The sequence below is a fragment of the Macadamia integrifolia genome, unplaced genomic scaffold (genome assembly GCF_013358625.1).
Source record: "Macadamia integrifolia cultivar HAES 741 unplaced genomic scaffold, SCU_Mint_v3 scaffold39, whole genome shotgun sequence".
Taxonomy (NCBI): domain Eukaryota; kingdom Viridiplantae; phylum Streptophyta; class Magnoliopsida; order Proteales; family Proteaceae; genus Macadamia; species Macadamia integrifolia.
The window spans coordinates 496,360-510,216 of record NW_024869937.1 but is presented as its reverse complement, the minus strand read 5'-3'; the positions used below and the strand labels follow the sequence as shown (position 1 = coordinate 510,216).

The following is a 13,857-nucleotide window of genomic DNA, read 5'->3' as shown; positions in this document are numbered from 1 at the left end:
ATTTATTTCTTACATGATGCGAGCATGCGGTGGATGCAATAGGACTGACAACGCTTCCTTGACAGGATCTTTATATGCAAGGTACGATATACTTGTAGGTACGAGATCAAGGGGGTGACTTCCTTGCCCATTACTCATGACTACACACGAGGTTAAGAAATTGGCCACGGGGTGGTGGAACCGTGAGTGATTGTGTGTAAAAGTGCAATGTACGGTAACCATCATTCAATCTCAGAATGCCATAAAGTGCACAGACCTCCCCGAGGGTGCTGGCACAATTACAGACATCCTCACCGTTTGATGACGCATTCGATCTTAGAATGTCATAAAGTACGCAGACCTCCTCGAGGGTGCTGCACAATTACAACATCCTCATCGTTTGATGATACCTTCCACTCTTGTATAGGAAGCGGCTATCATTTGCTCTTAGAGTACTTAGTATGTCATGCACTGACCTCCTCAAGGGTGCGGGCATGACAGAGAGTACTCTCTCCAAATGATTTCACTTCGAGCATGATGTATGATGCAGTTAGTGAATATAATTACAAGCATGAGGTTAGCCAAACATGTTTTCAAACAAATGTGGTGGAAAATGTTCTTGCATTTAATGGTAGCATCTAGTGTCGGAAACTTGACATTTATTCCCCAGCAGAGTCGCCACTGTGAGGGTAGCGGCTAGAAATGCCTCTGCCCTCTTTGTAAAAAGGGGCTTTGCATTGATTCCATCCTCTTTACTCTCTTACCCTTTTTAATGAGGGAGGGGTGTGTCGTGTGTGCTTTACTTGTGGGCCCCGCACCATCATATCACTACTCGGAGATACATGGAGGCCTATTTCGTAAGAGTATAAAGTTTGTCATTTGAGACGGGGGTTTGATGATGGTCCAATATGGGGATCGGGATCATACAAAAGGGTTTGGAGTCACCACCTAGGATTATGGGCCTAAGACCCGGGAGTGGGCCCAATTCCAGATAAAAGGGCCCGAAAGTTGGTCTGATCCAGAGATTTAGGGTAAGTGTCAGGTTCTAGATTTGGGAAGGTGTCAGGCACCCAATCAACCCGGTTCAACAGGTCTTCCTACTAGATGCTTAAGAACGAACATTTTCCACGATTATTCCTATTTCACATGTATGGCTAAGTTATCACACATATATACATTGACTGCATTTAAATAACTATGTACACTAAAACATGGTTAATATAAGGTCTACCTTATAATGATTTGGTTGAGAAAATATACCTGATCTTAACCCCTATTTTAGGTCAAGAGGGGTGGGCCCCTGACTAGTACCAGCTTGGACTATCTTTCGAGTTCTCCTAGCTCAGGGGAAGATGGTCTTGACCTCCAACTTCCTTTCTTGAGAGATATTGATTGTAATGGTGTGCGGATAGGGTTTTGGCTTGGAATGGTTACTTTCGGGATTGGGATTCGGACAGAGCTTCGACTAGGGAAGGTTGTTTCTGATTTGGGCTCAGACAGAGCTTCGGCTAGGGAAGGCTATTTTTGGGCTTAGGATAAGGTGGCATTCCGATAGACCTTCTGTTGGGGATAGGTTAGGGGAGGGCTAGGCTGAGGTGGCACTTCGGCAAAGCTTCCGCTGGGAATAGCTATTTCTGGAAAGATTCCAGGGGCACTCGGATAGGGCTTTTGCTGGGGATGGCTATTTTTGGAAATAGACGGACGGACCTATAAGTGGATTGAAGAGCTCCAAAGCCCCGAAGAACACTTTAAAGATCCGAACAGAGTTTCGGATCTTGACAAAGAGCTCTCCATAGACCCGAAGAACCTCAAAGTGGGGGTTTCTACTTTGGGTAAAACTTAAGAACACTCAAAGAGAGGGGTTGAAGAACACACTACTTTTGGCAAAAATTGGATTGAACTAAGAACTTGGATTGAAGATCTTCAAAGTCCTGAAGAACACTTTGAAGATCTGAACAAGATTTCGGATCTTGACGAAGATCGCTTGGAAGACCCAAAGAAAATCAAGAGGGGTAGGGGAGGAAAGTTTCACTAGAATGGAATGAGGTAGGATTTTGGTGTGTAAAATCCAAAGGAGGGGGTATTTATAGGTTTTTCTAGCCAATAGGAAAGAGGAAACCTCTTTATCCAACGGACGAAAGGGGAGGTTCTTGCCTAAAGTGGGGGGATAGGTCTTTTATACACTGGGTAAAAGAGGTCCTTGAACAAAAATGGGTGGGGAAGGCTTTTGTTCAATGGGTAAAAGAGAGGTTTTCTGGGAGAGAGAATTACTAGTAAAAAACAAAAAGTTTTTTGTTTTAAGTGGGTGAAGAGGGAAATTCTTCACCCACCGGGTCAGGGGAACACCAATCCCAACTGTTAACCGCAATGAGCAGGATTAGGCCAAAGTGCCCGAGGCATGGTCAATGTAGGAGAGTAGGCAATGTAGGTGATGTCATGGGTGTGCAGTGCATGGCGCGCGGGTAATGGCATGTCGGTGGGTGGCTCATAACACAGCACCATGGCATGCATGGGTAGCGAGCATAGGCATGCATGGGCAGCAGCCAGCGCACGCATGTGTGCTGGTTGGCCTGCTAGCCAGTGCGTGTGTGGCTTGGGTTGCTGGCTAGCACATAGGCAGCAGGGCATGGGCGTAGGCATGTGCCCGCCGGGGCTTAAGCCTACAGGAAGGGGCACATGGTTGGTCGGCAAGGACGTGGGCCTGTGCTTGCAGGGGTGCAGGTCTATGCCCGCCGAGGCGCAGGCCTGTGCCCCCGGGGGTGCAGGTCTACTGGGCGTGGTGCATGGTTGGTGCAGGCTTGGGTAGTGCATGGTTGGTGCAAGCTCGGGTAGTGTATGGTTGGTGCAGGCAGCAGCCATGCACCGCTGCCATGGGCTGCGACCATGGGCAATAGGCATTGGTTGCAGCCATGGGTAGCAAGCACGCATGCGGGCTGGCCTGCTGGCCAACACGTTCGCGATTATGGGGTTTTTCTGGTAACGATTATGGGAGATCCATTGGTCCAATTTTGGCGTGCCATATATCATCGAAATCATATTCTTGAGCAATCCATCCATACAGTCATCTTGACCGGATTCCTTTATATATAAAAGTCAAAATTAGACCCTCTTCTCTCCCACGCGAGGGTTTCTAAGGTTTCATGTCCGGGAGTGTTTTCGGGTTATCTAGGTAGATAAAGGAATGAATTTAGGGTGTTTGGTCTCCCACGCGAGGGTTTCTAGGGTTTCATGTCCGGGAGTGTTTTCGGGTTATCTGGGTAGATGAAGGAATGAATTTAGGGTGTTTGGGGTAGGTAGGGGATTTTTCAAGGTTTCCAATGAGACTGTCCATGTGCACGGCATACGTGAGGGAAAGTGTGGTTTTCCAGGGATGATCATGGGAGATCTGTCGGTCTGATTTTGACGTGTCATATACTGTCAGAATCTTATTTTCGAGCACTATCCATCCATACGGTCATCGTGACCAGATTCCTTCATATATAAAAAGTTAAAATTAGACCCTCTCCTCTCCTATGCAGGGGTTTCTAGGGTTTTGGGTAGGGGAAAGTTTCCATCATCATCTCCATTGATCGGAAGCCAGAAGTCAGGTCCAAAATCCATATTTCATCATAGCGAGAGGAGGGTGACAAAATTGGGTGTCTACAATACTGTAAATATCCATAACTAGGTTATCTGTTACAATTATCTAAGACTTATAATTATCAAGTTTAAAAGTATACCATCCACAAATTTGTATCAAAATAACAAAATACGCCCAACACCCCATAGTGCCACGTATACACAGATATCATAGGCACAATCCAGGTCATGCTCTCCAACTTTCAGCATCCACCAGTCGCTCACTTCGTACTCAGGTTCAGAGGAAAGAGAGTCACAAACCATCGGCCCAATTGTACCTGCATCATCATCTAAAAGAGGGAATATATATGGGGTGAGCTTTCCAACTTGCTTAGTGAGGAGTGGGGTTCATGAACAACCAAGCAAAGCAGTTGCATAAATAATTTATAATGCATGCTAACAAAAATTAAACACATATTCCATGATGCTCGTGATGCAATTCATTTATTTTATTATCCACCTAGCAATACAACTAAGTCTGGTAAATGCTACTACAGCACATTAGACTGTATCCCTCGTCTTGAAACTGCCATCGACTACGTAGTAATACAAGCCCTAGCTGTGATTAGGAGCTTATCGGTCCCAGTATGCGGCCATCAATCACCCAACAAACCCCTGATAACCCCCTCCTGGCAATCACAGCACCGATATGTCCATCGGCCAAGCCGGACAAGTTCTCGCCTCTGGTCACAATTACATCGTACTTCTAGTGTGGCACTCCGAGAAGATTCATCGAACATACCACAAATGGGTTATCCAACACCTTACCCCTATTGGCAAGGGGACATAGCATAGGGAATGATACCTAACCAAAAATATTCAATATGCCTTCATAATGATACAGTTAGTATGGATCACACGATACCGAAAACACATCGGCCACAAAATGTAATCCATCTCCAAGTACAGTCCCATGGTACACGATACCAGTAACACCTCAGCCATAAAGTGTAACTTGTGACCGTTTACCTAATCTAGCATGTATAATAACAGTTGAGTATGGACTACGCAACATTGGTATGTCCATCGGCCAGGCAGTGTATTCATTTCCAAATGCAATCCCGGAGTACACGATACCGGTAACACATCGGTCACAAAGTGTAATCCGTGACTACAACTAACTCTAATGCACATAATCAGTGCATGAATGCAATAAACATATCACAATCACGGTATTAGTACCACCTCGGCCACACCGGATTCCGTTTCATACATACAACAATCACACGGTGATCCCGCCATACATATCCACAAACATTTTATATCATTTCTATAAAAAAGTAATATGTAATAGAACATCATCATCATTTAAGCAATTTAAATAATCATGTATAATCATGCACATGTGAGTAGTTCTATAACAATTAAACATTCCCAAAAAAATAAAATCAATCATCCCTCACCTTGATTAGGCTCGTGCGGATTAGGATTCAAGTATGACCACTGGTCGTTTGATTCAATTTCGACCTTGGGGTACATGCGCATCACTGGCCTAGGCACAAAGGTAACAGAATGTCAATACATGTCGAGAACATTGGGAGTGCCCCACATGGGTCAACCGCAAAGGGTACAGACAAGGTCCCAAAGTGACTGTACTATCATTGAAAACAGGCACTGTCCATCGTAAATATCAATGCTATTTCTGGTGGGTGTAATAGAGAGGTCCTAAGACTTCTCATGTTCACCGAAATTAGTCACCGAAAACAAACCCAGTGTTTCCAGTGGCTTGTTTCCGCTGAACTACCCGTGAGATTTGGGGCTTTCCGACTTTGGACCAATCGCTGGGACTTGTGCCTTAGAGTTAGTAGGGGATGGTCCTAGCATCACTATAAACTATTAAAATACCAATTCCATCGAGCTGTTTGGGAGATACGTTGATCAAACGATCGAAAACCTAGGTGGTTATTTGGTCAATCTTGTTATCGGAGCTCACTGGACTCGATTTGAGTTCGACAATGGCACCGGGGAGATGAAAGACGCAATCCCCGAGCTCTAGAAGGTATATGGGTCAAGATTCTACCTATACCTAGCTTAACCTTGTTCAAAATGTAAAGAGAGATGGTATAAGAGGTTACACTTACCTCCAGCAAGAATTCCGGCAATGATGTGGTAGCCGGGAGCCAAGGTGAGTCCTTCCCTCTTCTTCTTCTTCTTCCTCTTCTTCTTCTTCCTTTCTCTCCTCCTTTCCCTCTCCCACATTTTTTGTACAAGTGGAAAATGAGGAAATGAATCCTCATTCCCACTTATATGGTAAAACAGGCCTTAGGGCCTGTTTGGTTTGGTCCTAGTCTGGTCCAAATGGATTAATCCGACTTCTAGGGCACGTGGACCCGACTTCTTTAGTCCGTAAGGTGCTCATGTCATGAGGAAGGTGTGGGGGAGAAGTTGAAATCATCTGGGGCTGTCCACGATGCGAGTGGTGGGTCCCACAGACATCGGAACCCAACCAGTAGCCTAAATGGCCAGCGAAAATAGGTCTTGACTGTTTCCGGTGGGTTGTTTCTAGTGGTCAAGATAGCAACCTATCTTGAATGCTTGTTGTCCACCAATTGGTCTCGCACTGGTTGTTTCCCTAGGCTGTGTTCATGGTCTTCCGGCAATTTTGGTGCATACTGGGATTCAAGTGTGGGGTGTCGAGTCACTTACCGTCTGGGATTGGAAGGTACAAATCCCCTCCAGTTGGACTGGCAAGCAATACACAAACATGTAGGGTCATCTATTCCCCTTCGGCAATAATCTGGTGGTAGTTCCCACCTCCGGTTTGAGACCTATCACAACAGTTCAAATTAGATCGAGTCAGGGCACGAGTGTAACACTTAATGGGGAAAGAAGTTGAAGAAGATATTAACTTGGATTGCACACAACGGTATAGGTTGCTTTGTCTTGAACTTGTTAAGATAGCATCAGAAGCTTCAAATACAGTCGAGGGATACCAGCTGGTTAAAGATGCTACGTCTGAATTAAAGTTGAAACTTGCAAATATCAATACCAATAGAGGTGATTACACAGGATTTCCATCGCCACTTGACTACTTAGATGATGTCTACAATGGAAACACATGAAAAATAAAGCAAGAAATACAAAAACTGATAGACGGTCAAAGAGTTGGGCAGAAACATAAGGAAAAAGAAAGAAAAGTACAGGGCCAAGTAACACTCAAGTTCAATACTCAACTCCTGCACCAAACACTGAAGAACAGATGGAGAACAAATATAGAAGCTTCACTTCACTTTTGGTAAGTACTTTCGGGTTCTAGTTACTTTCTAATTCAATATGGAATTCTTGTAATTTACTTGCTTTTAACTTTATTTCCTTGCAGAATTCTATTTCTCACGTCTCATCTCAAGCATCTGCATTTCCTCAGGTTCTAGATGAAGACTAGATTTATTTTCTTTTCCCTCGATCTTTATTTCTTAAAAAATGTTACTAACAAATTTGATCACAAGTAAGGAGTCTTTAGCTCAAAATGGTAGAGCACCTGGGGTAATACCCAGGTTATGGTGGTTCGGATCCACCAAGACTCTAAACAAAAATACCAAAAGGGTTTTAACTTATATATCTTGTTCTCGTTCTTGACATTTAGTGATTCTTGGATTTTTTTGTGATTAGATCACTGAGTTTTTAGATCTGCTTTCATTTGCTACATTTACCATTGTGTGTACTTGTTAGTAAATGCCCATTAATGGTTGTGCAAGGGATGTTGAATTAGATCTGCTTTGTTTTGGTCATGTTCCTGCTTGTTGCCAATATTTTTGTCTGAGAATGACAGCTTGAGCTACCTCAATTTTTTGGCTGGTATTTTGTGGACTTGGGAGCATGCAACTCAGTACAATGTGACAGGAAAGTATGAAGAGATTTTATAGTATATATTATCTTGTTTCCATTCAATTTGTGATGCATCCATAATTATTCAGCAGATGCGTTGTAAAGAAATTTACACTTTTATTAGTTTCCTTGATTTATATAAAATGGAGCATCCATTTGGCTGCATTGGATGGTAATACATGTGAAGCAAGTGATCTTGGATACATAGAGTTGGGAATAATTTGGTAGAGAAAATGTTAGGTCTTGATGTATCAAAATTTTTTGTTTCAATGTTTCTGTGCAGGTCACAGAAAAGTGTCCATTATAAAGATACTAGAGCAGATTCTGCTCTAATGCTGTTCATGGCCTCAGACTTCTGCTCCATTGTTGTTCATGTCTTCCATTTGGGTTTCAGATGAGTGTGGAAGGAGAAACAGATGGGTTTCATCTTTAGTCTGTGGCCATCCAAGTCAGGTTGAGTTCTGGAAATTGGAAGAGCCCAATAGGGGTGCTTGATGCTGCATGCAGGGCTACAAATTAAACAGATGTAACAGTTGGGTCATGTGCAATTTAAAAAACAAAGAAGAGATTACAAGAAAAACAAAATAAAAAAAAATAAAAAAAAAAAAGAAAGAAAGAAAGAAAAGAACTCAGTGATCTAATCACAAAAATCCAAGAATCACTAAATGTCAAGGACAATAACAGGATATTGGTATTTTGTTCAGTCTTTGTGGATTCGAACCACCATAACCTGGGCATTACCCCAGGTGCTCTACCATTTTGAGCTAAAGACTCCTTACCTGCAAAAAAACTTGTTAGTAACTGTAATATAAGATCATAAAATAACACCAGGTGCCTCCATATCTGTTTTAAATCCAATACATACACTTGCAACCCAGTTCAAACATCAAAAATAAAACCATGAATTAGTGATTAGCCATTTTTGATTTAAGTAACAGAACAAATCCATAGTCAAGTCTAAAAATTGTACGACCCTCTCTAGAACCAGAGAAAACTTTGCTTTCTCTTTTATTTTCTTTATTCTTTCTTTGCTCCAACAAAGCAGCCAGTCTTGGGTTTGCTAAAACATCAAGAATCTCAGGGATCTAAAACAGTTCACAGCCATTCAAGTAGCAGTGAAAAATATTAATGCCAAATATTGCTAACGGGAGATTCCAAAAAAAAGTGTCAGCCAACCAGAGAGAAAATAATTTTCTAAGATAGAAAATAGAATGCAAGAGATATAAGTAAATCAATTGTAGCCTTACTTGGATTGCAAATTTAAGTGAAGACGCTTTGTGATTATGCTCAAGTTTACTACCAACCTTCTGGGCAGTGAGCCACAGATCACTGGTCTCATTGGCAGTGAGATCAACAAACTACTTGACCTCATGCCTAGGGCAAACAAGCACATGTAACTACTGTCAAGTTGAAATATTAGAATTTCCAGTAGAGCACCATAGATATGACAGTTTGAAAGTTGAAAATCCACAACAAACAGCATCACAATCATAGGCAGGCTTACGTGGGCTGATACCCAATTTGTTTACTACTATATGCTTATAACCACCAATACTCAATTTGAGAAATCTCTATAATGATTTCTCAATAAGGATATCATATGCCCATTACCTACATGTAGTGGATGGATACAATTTTCTATGAGCACTCAAATAAATGTGCCACTTGATTATACAAAGACTCTACATTCATTCTAATTTAAGGCATCTGGCTTGGTGGACACACAGACTTTCCTCAACAAGCCCAATAAGCAGACCCTTTAGAGAAACATTGCAGGGGACTCTCCATTATTTGGTCTATAATGATTTCTCAATAAAGATCTCTAGTGAGTTATGCATTAGTCGTTGGTATTTGTCCTTTGTTAAATGTTGCATTTTATGGTGTAGCTGACTCATTTAGATGACATATTCCTCTGCTACACACACACTCACACACACACACACAAAAAAAAGAAAAAAAGAGGAAAGAAAGGGTTCTTCATACCTTAGGGTTTGCGAATGGTAACAGGGGGTGTAAGAGAGAGATCAGTTGCAAGAACCTCATGAGAGAGACCAGTTGCGTAGGAAGGTGATAGAACCAGGGGTTGCCAGGTTTCGAATCATTCACAAAATCTGAGCTTAACCAAGAGAGAGAGAGAGAGAGAGAGAGATTACTAATGCATGTAATAGAGAGAACAGAGAGATGACAGATTCCTCTAAAAATAAAAAATAAAATAAAATAAACAAGGAAAGAAAGGGTTCTTCATACCTTAGGGTTCGCGAATGGTAACAAGGGGTGTTAGAGAGAAATCACTTGCAGGAGCATGTAAGAGAGAGCTTTGTTAGATCAAACACCAAAGAAATACGAAAATAAATAGACAAAAATCCGCACAACACAGAGATTTAACGAGGTTCACACACCAGGGTGGTGTGCTACGTCTTCGGGCAAAGAAGAAGATGTTTCACTATGCAAAAGAGAGGTTACACCCAAGCAGCGGCGAGAAAACTCGCCTTGAAACTCTAGCTCGAAAAAACCCCCCAAAATACAATGACCTTCTCAACAAGACAACAGTACATTATATACTTCAAGTCGCGGGTCAATCTTCAAAATGGGTCAAGAATTCGAGGCAAACTTAACAAGCTCAGTTGCAGGAGTTAGTGCTCTGAACCAGTATGTGCATTTTAGTTTGGAATCGGCCACAATCTTCGAATACTGTTCACCAAATGAAGAACCGAGAGAGAGCATGTAAGCGAGAGATTAGTGAGAGCATGTAAGAGAGAGATCAGTAAGAGCATGGAAGAGAGAACAAAAAGAGAAGAACAGAGAGAACAGAGAGAACAGAGAGGGAAGAAGAAAAGAGGATACGGAGCGGGCAATTGGAGAAGATAATGGTGTAGAGCACAATTCTAGGGCTTCAGCGATTTTGAATTTCAAAATAACAACCGTACAGGTTTGGGTTGGGTCATCTGTTTTTTGGTTCAGATTGGTTTAATCAAGCATAAACCAGTACAGGGTATCTTACAAACCTCTCTTCATCTTGACTGTACACGTCAACGGCGCCAGGTGTCGCGCTCTGCACCTAGCATTGCACAAGAATTGCAAGATTGGGAATTGCAGAGGATCTCAATCCTATAAGATCCCTTTCTAGTTGGCAAGAATTAAGTGTTACATAAACCAATCACAGTCCCTTGGATTGGTATCTAAGCCCTCAGCCAAGGATTTTCTCACTTAGATGTAGTCCTTCCCGCTGAGTATCGGGTCCCAAGATCAAGGATTTCCTCACTTAGCCATAGTCCTTCGGGTTAAGTACCCAAACCCTCAACTAAGGATTTCCTTATGACACGTTCAACTGTGAGTAGCACAACTCAAACAATCTTGCAACATAGTAGCTTCTCTAAAAACCTAATAACTGCACATTTTTCAGCTCACTGAACCTTCACAAGATCTTTCATACACTTTCTTAAAATGATAATCTTTTTAACTCAAATTCTTCGGATAGTTAAGGTTACCAAGTCCTTTAAACTATATGTTAGAGTTAAGTTTATTCAAATTGATTTTGAATTTAAGCTTAAGAACATTAATGCAAAGTAATTAAACTTCATCATCAATCAAGGACTTCCTAAGTTCAAAGGAAAATTAGTCGTTAAGTTCTCTTAAACACAACTTAAGATGCCTAGAGAAATCTACAGTTGGTCACTAAGACACTCATTAAATGATTTAAACCATTAAGTTTAGATAATTAAATGTTTGTTCACGGATGATCATGTGCCACCACAAACGACTATAATAATAGAGGAATCAGAAACTACTGCTTTTGTTTAAACGAAGGTTCACACGGATGACCGTCATTACTGTCCAAAAGGTTTTACTTAGAAAATTCATTAAACTTTGTTGACCACAATTTTACACGAATAACTGTGGATAGAAGGTCTTCATGTTTTCTAAGTCAAGCCTCCTAGTTTCTTAGTTTTTCGTTTAATTCTCACCTTTTCTTTCTTGGGATTATCCAATTTTGTAGAGATTCTTACATCAAAATTACATTTACATAAAGCATTTAAGCTCCACTATCTTGATCATCACAGAATACTCCATCTTCATATGTTGATTTGTTTTTGAAGCTCTTATGTTTTTATGGATATGGATGACCATAACTCTTCACGGTTGACCATCTACAACAAGTTCTTCATTAGCTATATCATGCTTATTTTAGCATGTGAATAGCATACTGACCCACCTCTGAGATTCTATCAACCGAATTCAAACCACTTGTATTCAGTTCTACAGAATTTCAGAAATTACACATGTATTGGAGTTAAATCTGTAGAACTGGATTATTTCTCCCATTTCAGATACTTAATTAGGGTTCAAATATTCATAATATAGTCAATTAAATCAAATACTAGCTTCAATTGAATTCAGTAATTAATTATTATTATTATTTTTTTTTTTTGAAGAAAATCTAATCAACATATCCCAATCTCATTTTTGGAGCCAACTAAAATTCTGTTTTTACCCTATGGCAGAATTCAAACAATATATAGTCCTATTTCAACCTTAATTTGCATAAATTTCACTCAAAAACTGAAAGCCTTTTGTTCTAGGATTCCAGGGATGAGTTTCATGCAATTGAAGTCCCTAAACCCATTACCAAAATTAGGGTTTTTACTACAGGGTGTTGAATTCATTACCTAGGAACTCAACTTCAGTTCTTGAGTTAATGAATTCCCTAACCCTAATCTGTTACTCCTATTAGGCTAACGAATTCATCAAACCATTACAGCAGCAGGACTTACCTTAGTGCAGAATTATGCAGCAGCTGCCTGAGGTAATGAAACTCCCTTCCTACTTCCTCTTCTTCTTCTTCCTTCTTTCTTCTCCTCTTCTCTTCTCTGGTTCCACCGAATGCAGCAACAAAAGAGAGTGAACAGTGACACCACCACCCCCCATTGCCTATTTATTAGGCTAGTAACTTTAAAATAACCTTTTTTTTCCTTATAAATCTTTAAAATTAAATAACTCATTATAGGCTTAATGGTTTTACATGCAATTTGGTGCATTAAAACCCCCAAACATGCAAAGGGGTGGGGCCCACAAAGAAAAACCCAATTTTCTTGCATTCTGTTACCCGAACCGGCAGGCCGGTTGGCAGTAGGGTATCCTGCCGGTTGCCTTATTTTTGGCCCCTCAATAGCCTAGTCCTCTGCCTTCGTTAGTACACCCAGTATGGGACCATGTCCACGCCTTTAGGCCACTTTTCCCCTTCTGCTTGACCTTCTAGTCTGTTAGTTTCTCCTTAAACTGCTGTATACATGGGGTTCAAAACATACAGTCTAATATTCTGCCTGTTAGTCAGGTCCTATTAATGAGGGTCAGTTGTTTGAAAATTTAGGGTGTTACACCGGGACTGGTTGCAGGGGGTGGGGCATGGTTTATTGGCGAAGGAAGAAGAAGAAGAAGAAGATAACAAAAAAGAAGAGTAAGAAGAAAGTAAGTCTCTTTTTTGTATTTTATACAAATCTCCATAATGGTATATGGGATTTGGATTGGATATATATACTTACATGCTATACTTAGGCAATGGCATAGACCTAATTTATCTAAGTTAACGGTCAATAAATGCTAGTACATTTTATTCTTGGGTAGCCTGCTAGCTTACCCATCCTTTTTCCCATATTTTATTGTTCCATGTCTTATTGCGTGAGTTCTTCTTGTACAGGAGGGTGGTGGAGCTGCACAAAATTCAGTCATGCTCTCTGCATCATGGATTTAGTTCTTGATATCAGTACCGGTATCGGTCTCTGCCGATACCCATCCAATCCGGATCGGTATCGGAGAGGATCGATGCGTATCAATCATTTTTACCCTTTGGTTTTCAGAAAAAGTACTTTTTTTTTTTTTTTTTTACTAAATGATACGGATATTCGATCCGGATTGGTCAGGGGTCGGGGATCAATCTCAGCCGATGCCAATATGGCCACTAGTACGTCCGATACAACACCAATACTTGAAACCATGCTCTGCATCCTTTCAACTCAAAAATAAGAAATCTGAGTGCCAATGTCATTCTTGGATTCTTTCTTTGCAAATATAGTAAGATGGGGTCAGATACAGTAGGGGTCTGAATCGGATTCGCCGGCTTAGTATGAGAGAATGCGAAGAGTTTGGGGTGAAGAACTCCGATGACTCTGCAAAGCTTCCATCATCAAAGCTCCAAGCAGAACCTTGCCTCGCCTCAACTTCAATTTTGGGATTACAGAGTTGAAAATGTAATAAGAGTAAAATGGTCTTTAGAGATTTTGGATGTATTAGTTCAAGATATAATAAGGGTAAAATATTCTTTTACATTTCAAAACTAACACCTCACTAACACGGTTAGCCTTCAAGGGTACAAATGTAAGTATTCAAGGTTTGTAATAGGACTAAAGTCCAGCGGACAGCCATGTAAAAGACTCTACA

The 13,857-nt window shown here is 41.1% G+C and overlaps 1 long non-coding RNA gene across 2 annotated transcripts; it reads right to left on the bottom strand.

The window, feature by feature from the left end:
- Nucleotides 1-3,617: 3,617 nt before the first annotated feature.
- LOC122068423 lies at nt 3,618-9,853 on the bottom strand. 2 transcript variants are annotated; one of them, XR_006137114.1, is made up of 6 exons: nt 9,670-9,853; nt 9,406-9,533; nt 6,447-6,640; nt 6,244-6,365; nt 5,001-5,084; nt 3,618-3,887 (listed from the first exon to the last, which is right to left on the bottom strand). It is a non-coding gene; the product is annotated as an uncharacterized LOC122068423 (long non-coding RNA). The 2 variants fall into 2 exon arrangements; XR_006137113.1 differs by having other exon boundaries at nt 6,447-6,552.
- Nucleotides 9,854-13,857: the final 4,004 nt, after the last annotated feature.